Here is an 8,746-nt window from a genome sequence, read left to right as displayed (position 1 = left end):
ATGTAGTCGGGAATGTAAATAATCATGAATGTATAGGTGCAACTACTATATGTGTATATATGAGGTAAGTTATGTTTTCTTAACTTATCGTTTTTGCATGGCGGTGTGTTATAATTAACTAACATTTGTGTTATATATATTAGGTACTTGTATGAAAATGTTGTTTCAGTAAATAAGAAAAATGTGATGTCCATATCCCTATACATTACCGCTTTGGTGTTGAGTGACAAAAATGGGAATAGACAAAACAAATTGCAGATACTCTCCTCATTCATAAAGAAGCTACAAATTTATTTCTTACACCTTTTAATACGGGGTGAGCATTTTTTATTTGTCTTTCATATTTATGTCTTTAGTATGTTTGTTATTCTTAACATTTCCTAACCATGTACATATGTTTTTTTAGACATCATTGGATTTTGGGTGCCATCAATCGGGTCAATGAAGAATTATACTACTTTGACTCATTGGCACATGGTGATCCGGACAAGTACCACGCTCTGAAAGAATTATTTTCTAAGTAAGTGAACTACTCATTTAAACTTTTAGTTACACTTTCACTTTCCTAGTTGTTTCGTAATTAAGTACATTTTCTATTGTTTAGTGTGGCGAGAGTTTACAGAGGCTTTAATCGTTCTAGAAAAACGATACCACAACACAAAATCAAGTGGACTCATATAAAGGTATTGGCACAAATCATCTCAAACAATTATATGTGTAGTGTATTCATATTTTAACTAAGGTTATACTTATATGTTTACTTCATTTTAATTGTAGACCCCTTGCCAACAAGATGAGGTAGATTTCAGCTATTACGTGCTGAAATTCATGAAGGAGATCATTCAGCAATGGGCTACTAATGAAATCAAGTTTTTTGGTAAATCATATATAGATGGTCAAGTCAACCAGATTAGAGAACATTGGTCAAAGTTTGTACTTAGTTGTGTTGGCAATTAGGTATAGTAGATTTTTTGCACAGATTGTAGCTTAGGAAATTCAATTAATGTTCAATGTAATATATATGATTTGTTGTATGTAATATATATTTATGTAACATTAATGTGTAATTAATGTTCAATATATAAATTCAATTATGTTCATATAATTGTGATTTGGTGTTTCTGTATCCATTCAGTTTGATGTTCTATTATGTTTATGTACGCATTCTGCTTATTTTCTGTTGTCTGCTTAACTGTGTAGAATTAGGAATAATGGTCTTCAACAACGCTTTTCTATAAATGCGTTGTTGTTATACCTATACAACATCGTTTTTTAACAATGTGTTGTTGATTATATATAATTCAACAACGCATTCGTAGAAAAGCACTATTGAATACTTACCTTCTTTATATTTGAGTGGGGAGTTCGTCCATAACGTTTTTTTATATTTAATTCAATAAAGATTGTTGAAGTAATTTCATTGAATGCAAACTTCTGGAAAAGCCTGAATAAAAAATGTTATTTTGAATAGAAAAGAGAATAAAAACTCACCTCATGTGTCACCAATTTAGAACTTCTTTTGAAGTAGAATGGACAAGACTACTTGCTTATAAAAAAATTATTCAAAATGAGGAAGATAAGAAGCCATAGCCTCTTTTAACAAAGTTTATACTTATATGTTTAATTCATTTTAATTGTAGACCCCTTACCAAAAAAACGAGGTAGATTTCAACTATTACGTGCTGATATTCATGAAGGAGATCATTCAGCAATGACCAACTAATGAAATCAAGTTTTTTGGCAAATCATATATAGAGTAACATAATTAGATACGGAGTTATGTTGAAATGAAAAAAAAATTCTCAAATACATAAGAGTGAGGAAGATCTATAGCACTACCGAAGAACATGGCTATTATAAACTTTAAAAAAAAGTAATAGAAATAAGTTTCTCGAGAAGCTTTGATAATAAATTATAAGGAAAAACCAAGAAAACAAATGATAAAAGATGAAGAAAAAAGGCAATACGCAAATTCATAAAATAGGAAGAGAAAAGGTATTACGAAAATTCATAAAATAGAAAGAGAAAAGGCGATACAGAATTCATAAAATATTCATTATCTAATACCCACATGTTTATACAAAATCAACAAACATAAATATAAATCTAAGCTAATAAAAGGAAAAAATTAAATAGAATAAGGAAAAGAAGTTACTTTATTCTTCGACCTAAATGTTTTGTTCCATGCCACCAAAGTTGTTCCTTTGGCACACGTGTATTTTGATTTATCTCCACCATAATTGTCCACTAATGTAGATCCAATGTCCTTGCTCATCGTTGTCATAGTCTAGAAGAAGAGACCTAATCTAATTGGGTCTACTTATAACATTGTACTTACATATTTATAGAACTAGTTTAGATTTCCTATGCAAATCTCGACTAACCAAGAAGTAGCCTCCCGAAACCTTTTTGCAATCAACATCACTTTGCATTTGCTTAACATTGTGAGTTGAGTCACGAGGACTCACTGAGTTCAGCATAAGCCTAACGACTCAATGACAATGTATAAAGTACCTACCAACGAGATTGTCACACCATCACTAAGAATCAAAGTCACAATCATGTGGACCATGAGTTGAATACTTACCAATTGAACCAACAGTCGAACCACAAACTATGAACTACTACTTTCACATATTAAATGACTATCCGTTTATTAAAACATTGCAAGTTGCTACTAAGTATATGGAAAATCAAACCAATCTTATAACGAGTAAATACCTACTTCATTCCTTTTAGATTTTTGTGCCTGCCTTTATATTCCCCAAAAAATTTCAAAACTCACTTTAGTATCCAAAGAAATGTATCATGACAAAAAGGACAATGGGTACTCAGGCACATAGGAACGCTTGGGTAATATTTGCAACAGATCTAGTCTGGATTGGTGATTTTGATCCCAACCGCAAACTCATAGTGACTCTCATTGACTCATTTCAGTCTCTAACCACTTTTGATTTACTCTCTTTATTGGGACTTCTAATGGTCTCTTCTATACATCCTCAAACCACTTAAGGTGTGATTCTATGATCTTTTCTACAATAGGAGCTACCTAATTTTCTCTCTAATATATTCATAATCATATCTTGTCTAATACATCTACTCAACAAATGCGACATTCTCAATTTTGCAACAATGAATATATTATCTTATTTGCATTTTAAGTTGAACATTTTAGAGTTTAAATATTACAAAAGCATTTTGGAAAAAATTAGCATGTGGATTTAATAGTATATACTGATAGTGTAAATGTTTTTTACACTTTCAATAAATCATTTATCATTCATATATTAATTATCAATTGATTGTCAAGAAAAAGTAATACAAATCAATAGTGGTCGATAATATATTAACATTATAAAAAACTTTACACTGTCAGTTCATTACACTAAGTGATTGTAACTTTTCGTAGTAAATCTGGAAAACAAATCTTATAGTGTTCTGGACTAATAGTGTTAATCACATTTTCATAATTAAGTACCCGACGATGTAATAATTTCTCGTAAATGCAATGATCATTTTTTTATCTCCTTGTTTTGGACTTTTTCCAAAATGCTTGACACACTTTCTTTTGCTTTTTAGGGTTGATGGGGTCTTTCGTTTTTTCCATGGGGAAAGGGAAAATTGTTCTATATCAAGATTCAACCACTTATTGCATAATCCAATAAATAAATAACTAATGCTTAAACATTAATTATAAATTTTTAACAATCTCTTATTTGACTTCATATTTTCTTCAAACAATTATATTACAAATTTTTCATATGCACAAGTGCTACCTTTTTCATAATTAAATATGACTAGACCATGATAACCACCACACTATCACGTATCAAATATGGATTGAAATCCACTTTCAAAATAATCTTTTTGGAGTATGAACTATCCAATTCCATTTCATAACTGTCAAAACCATGGCTAGAGATGACAAATAAATTCAATTGGATCGTAATGAATGTAAAGTCATTCACCAATCCATTTAAATATTATTTTAAATGATCCAATCCATCCACGTCCAAACTTAATGAATGAATTGTAATTTAATCCAATCTTTTCATTAATCTATTTTAATTGATTGGATGGTGGATATCCAATCTATTCGATTTTTTAACTAAAATAAAAACATTTTTAAAAAAAAAAATCATTTTTTAAAAATCCATTATTTTAATCAAACATTTTTTAAAATCACTTTTTTAACCTTACTTTAAAATATATTTTTTAAAGTTTAACTACATTGTATTTTACTTATTAGTGTTAAGTTTTGTTGGTACAAATACAAGCGTTAGTTCATAGAATATATGTGGCATTATTATAGTTAGGAACAATTGATGTTTTATTAAGTGGTTCTGCCATGTATTGAACTTTATCTATTTGAATTTAGATTGCGACATTGTTTTCCACTTTCTTAATAATTGATGCAAGAGTTCAAGAGTATCAGATGTTCATCTATCTAACGTCTATTCCATAATGTTGGTTACATGATATTTGGAACTTTAAAAAAATTATTATTCTTTTCAGTATTTTACGAGCATGAGATATTTAAGGGTGTATATGTAAAAATTTTAAGAATAAACTTTTAATACATTTTTATACATTTAATAATAAACTTTTAATATGAATTTTATCTACATATCCTATCATTAGTTTCAATTTAAAAGAAATCAAAGTGAGAGTGAGAAAAAGTGAGAGTTGAGATGATAAATAAAATTGAAAAGTAAAGAACATTGTTTTTTATTGTTTATTTTTTGGATGGATTGGATATCCATTAAAATGGATATATCCATGAATATTCATTAGAAATAATGGATGAATATAATTTAAATCCATTAATTCCAATTGATGGATATAATTTTCTTGAATTTGATGAATGTGAATTGTGGATAATTTTGTCACTTCTAACCATGATCTAAACTACAATGAGACCATACAAGCATGTAAATGTTTTTTACACTTTCAATAAATCATTTATCATTCATATATTAATTATCAATTGATTGTCAAGAAAAAGTAATACAAATCAATAGTGGTCGATAATATATTAACATTATAAAAAACTTTACACTGTCAGTTCATTACACTAAGTGATTGTAACTTTTCGTAGTAAATCTGGAAAACAAATCTTATAGTGTTCTGGACTAATAGTGTTAATCACATTTTCATAATTAAGTACCCGACGATGTAATAATTTCTCGTAAATGCAATGATCATTTTTTTATCTCCTTGTTTTGGACTTTTTCCAAAATGCTTGACACACTTTCTTTTGTTTTTTAGGGTTGATGGGGTCTTTCGTTTTTTCCATGGGGAAAAGGGAAAATTGTTCTATATCAAGATTCAACCACTTATTGCATAATCCAATAAATAAATAACTAATTTGATTTTATTAAAATATATAATGCTTAAACATTAATTATAAATTTTTAACAATCTCTTATTTGACTTCATATTTTCTTCAAACAATTATATTACAAATTTTTCATATGCACAAGTGCTACCTTTTTCATAATTAAATATGACTAGACCATGATAACCACCACACTATCACGTATCAAATATGGATTGAAATCCACTTTCAAAATAATCTTTTTGGAGTATGAACTATCCAATTCCATTTCATAACTGTCAAAACCATGGCTAGAGATGACAAATAAATTCAATTGGATCGTAATGAATGTAAAGTCATTCACCAATCCATTTAAATATTATTTTAAATGATCCAATCCATCCACGTCCAAACTTAATGAATGAATTGTAATTTAATCCAATCTTTTCATTAATCTATTTTAATTGATTGGATGGTGGATATCCAATCTATTCGATTTTTTAACTAAAATAAAAACATTTTTAAAAAAAAAAATCATTTTTTAAAAATCCATTATTTTAATCAAACATTTTTTAAAATCACTTTTTTAACCTTACTTTAAAATATATTTTTTAAAGTTTAACTACATTGTATTTTACTTATTAGTGTTAAGTTTTGTTGGTACAAATACAAGCGTTAGTTCATAGAATATATGTGGCATTATTATAGTTAGGAACAATTGATGTTTTATTAAGTGGTTCTGCCATGTATTGAACTTTATCTATTTGAATTTAGATTGCGACATTGTTTTCCACTTTCTTAATAATTGATGCAAGAGTTCAAGAGTATCAGATGTTCATCTATCTAACGTCTATTCCATAATGTTGGTTACATGATATTTGGAACTTTAAAAAAATTATTATTCTTTTCAGTATTTTACGAGCATGAGATATTTAAGGGTGTATATGTAAAAATTTTAAGAATAAACTTTTAATACATTTTTATACATTTAATAATAAACTTTTAATATGAATTTTATCTACATATCCTATCATTAGTTTCAATTTAAAAGAAATCAAAGTGAGAGTGAGAAAAAGTGAGAGTTGAGATGATAAATAAAATTGAAAAGTAAAGAACATTGTTTTTTATTGTTTATTTTTTGGATGGATTGGATATCCATTAAAATGGATATATCCATGAATATTCATTAGAAATAATGGATGAATATAATTTAAATCCATTAATTCCAATTGATGGATATAATTTTCTTGAATTTGATGAATGTGAATTGTGGATAATTTTGTCACTTCTAACCATGATCTAAACTACAATGAGACCATACAAGCAATCAATATTTCACGATGAGGATGTAGTATGTTGCTCTATGTCTTGCCCCAAAGCTTTTGACTTCAGTGTGATTAATGATCATCAAATGAACCACATAATTGGGAAACTTATTCTTGTGAACTCCATCCTTTCGTATGTTCTAACTTATTACATGCAAAAAATTTGGATGTCATAAACCATTTGTAATACAAATAATGACTTCTATATAAATTATTTTTATAGGGTTGATGGATGTAGTTATGGACAGTAGCGGATCTGGATCTTGGTGCAACGTTTAGGAGGGGCAATAATATTTAATTAAGATTAATTTAGTAAAAAACGTAAAGAAATATAATTAAGTTTCGAAATATCATGTTAATTCTAAATAACAATAATTAATAATTGAAGACATTAAAGAAAAATGTGTATTTATTTAAAGTGATGATATTCGTTCTTTTAAATATATCAATCTATCGATTATTGAATTATGAGTAAAATTTTAAGCTATTTTCTTTTCAATATAAATAATCATGTTGTCTACATGATTTTATTTGGTTGTCTTTGTTATGAAAATGATGTATGTGTAGCAGCTAAACATAAAAGGTAAGATAAAACGAATAACTCGATCATATAAATAATATGCTTTCATATTTCATGTATTGTCAAAGTTACACTTAATTCATAGATGATTGAGAGTTTTTTAGATAAGAATGACCAATAACATCAATGATAAAATATTGACATTGACATCTTAAGTCAATATTCTCTTATTCATTGAAATCTATAGGATATAATTTTTGCACAAAAATATATATACTATCAATATTAAATAATTTATAAAATTTGACAGGATCCTAGGACTTTTGATGTCAAGTTTGACAAATACAATATATGATTCTGGTAATCTATTTCATAAGAGTAAAATAATTATGAATATATTATTATAAACAATATCAATATCTATATATGTAAAAGAATTTAATCAATTATCTATGATTTTAAAAAGACCACACAAATTATACAAAGTATATATGTTGAAGAAAAAAAAGTAAAAACTATAATTAAAATTTGAAAATAAAAATCCAGGGGGGCAGTTGCCCCCACCTGCCCTCACTAACATCCGCCACTGGTTATGGATGTAGTTTCTGTTTTGTTAGATAGTTTATGTTTCATTGTATCAAATTGTGGAATGCATTATAAGATGTGGTTGTACTATTGCAGTTGCGGTGACCATCGTAACTATATCAGCTCACAATTGTGATGCAACACCAATCACAAAGATGAGGATACATCGAATCATAATGCAGCCACATTTGAGCTGTATTTGGACCGCATCGGCCACATCAAATTCAAATAAATTTTTTAATCACAACAAATTTATACTGCAATCGTAGTAACCACAACTATAATCGAAATAGCAGTAACCGTAACCACAATTTAAAATATTATTCTACACTGTAACTTTAAACTCAATTAAAGAGCTATAAGGAGACATAAGGAAATATAGAATCGGTTGTACTATGAATAAACTCTACAAATGTACCTACTAATTACATGTTATGGTATCTATATTAGTTGACAATTTACACAATTATTGCATATTCTCCAGAAATGACAAGGTTGCTAAACCAGTAGCACAAACATCATTGTCTAGAACATGTTCTTGTGGAGAGTGACTTATGCCTCCACGGCATCGCACAAAGAGCATTCCCACCTGTTCAAAATTGCATTCAATGTCATATTCTGCAGGTTAAATTACATTTCAAAACCTATAATAGAAGAATAATATATGTGACCTTATCAAGTGAGACATTGCCATTGCATCATGCCCGACTCCACTCATTAGTGTTGGCACCTCCAACTCAATATCACCCTCCATTCTCAAAACAATGAGTATAGGATAAAAGGAAGAACAATATCTAAAATTTATTCCAAATGAGGAAGATAAAGTCGTAGCCTCTTGTTGAAATGCAGACAATAACGTAAAATTTAATGCATTCCAAATATAAAATGTCCTAGACGTTATTCCGCCATTAACATTAGCACTGTTGAAGTTTGAAAATCCAGAAGCACACCTTGCCTCTGGTTCTTATTGCAGAAAACAGAAAAAGAAAATATATGAGG

General features: G+C 28.3%; 1 long non-coding RNA gene across 1 annotated transcript; it reads right to left on the bottom strand.

Annotated features, from left to right (window-relative positions):
- Window positions 8,077–8,505, bottom strand: LOC109334876. Its single transcript, XR_002106155.1, has 2 exons — window positions 8,419–8,505; window positions 8,077–8,336 (listed from the first exon to the last, which is right to left on the bottom strand). It is a non-coding gene; the product is annotated as an uncharacterized LOC109334876 (long non-coding RNA).

Source organism: Lupinus angustifolius, chromosome LG19 (assembly GCF_001865875.1).
Source record: "Lupinus angustifolius cultivar Tanjil chromosome LG19, LupAngTanjil_v1.0, whole genome shotgun sequence".
Lineage (NCBI taxonomy): Eukaryota > Viridiplantae > Streptophyta > Magnoliopsida > Fabales > Fabaceae > Lupinus > Lupinus angustifolius.
This window is presented reverse-complemented; position numbering and strand designations above follow the sequence as displayed.